The sequence below is a fragment of the Hevea brasiliensis genome, chromosome 1, assembly GCF_030052815.1.
Source record: "Hevea brasiliensis isolate MT/VB/25A 57/8 chromosome 1, ASM3005281v1, whole genome shotgun sequence".
Classification (NCBI taxonomy): Eukaryota; Viridiplantae; Streptophyta; class Magnoliopsida; order Malpighiales; family Euphorbiaceae; genus Hevea; species Hevea brasiliensis.
The window spans coordinates 113,798,318-113,799,522 of NC_079493.1; the positions used below are offsets into that span (position 1 = coordinate 113,798,318).

General features: G+C 39.1%; 1 pseudogene; it reads right to left on the reverse strand.

Annotated features, from left to right (window-relative positions):
* Positions 1 to 218: 218 nt before the first annotated feature.
* On the reverse strand, positions 219 to 1,205 carry LOC110651043 (probable mediator of RNA polymerase II transcription subunit 26c; annotated as a pseudogene).

The window sequence follows — 1,205 nt, forward strand, 5'->3', positions numbered from 1 at the left end:
AATAGAACAGCAAAGGTACTCTATAATTATAGCTCTGCTCGAGTACCCTGTAGTGCAAGTGATTCTTAATCTTTCTTTGGAAGAAGACGACTCCCTTTTGTGCACCTTTTTTAACCCTGCTCTTTTTGAATCAAAACTTAGGATGCGTGATTTGAATAAGCTTCCTGGGCTTTAAATTGATCTTGGCATTGAACCTGCTCGTGGCCCACTTTCATCTCCTAAAAGCCCAGCCTCTCCTTCAGCCCAAAACCTCTTAGCCTTAATCCCTTTTTCTTCTCCAACGCACTTCGGGCGTGCGAGTTTGTTGCTGAACTAGATTTCTCTTTTTCAATGGCTTCAGAATATTTTATCAAGATTTTTTTTTCCAGTTTTAGCTATTGAACAATCTATCTCGTGATGAGACTGCTGTGTAAGAGCTAAGATCATGGTTAAAGTTTTAAGAGAATGGTTTATCCTCTGGAGAAGAAGTCAATTCTGATGAAATCTTGGTTTGCTTGTTTCTTTATTGGCTCTATTGAATCAAGTAAAAAAAACTGTTCGCTTGTAGAGGAATTTTACTCTGGAATCCTACAACAAAGGTGCTCTCTTTCCTCTTCTCTCTTCCCTTCAGTACATTTTAGATGGCTTGTCATTTGGTTCAGTGTCTGGTCTTTGGCTTACCAAGGATTGTATTGATTTCATGTTTTTATCTATAATCTCCGAACATTATAGTATGAATGCTTTCTCAAACTATTGACATGTCTTCCAATATCGGTCTCCTCGAGTGACTTGAAGGTTATATCCATATCTGCTAAGCTTTGAAGCAAATCAATCAGAGAATCTTCAGACTGGTCAAGATCTTCAAGACGTTGTTTAATCTCTAAAATCTTCTTCTCTTCATCGTCGAACAATCTTGCATATGGATTCAATACATCATTTTCTTCATCTTCATCTCCATGAATCAACCTTGGCATCGTTGACGTCGACCCACTTCCATATCCATCTCCATCTTTCACTTCATGCCTGTTTTTCTCGTTTCATACCCATCACTAATACTGCCCACATTAAAATCGCAATTCCTTCGTCGACGCGTATAGCATTTCAACAATATTCTCTCTCCGCCGCTTCAGTTCAGCTCCAAAATCCAAGGAAGCCTCTAAAATCGCAGAGTTGATAAAAGTCCAGACGTCAATGCCCGAACTCTCCAGAATCGATCCAAAATTCAT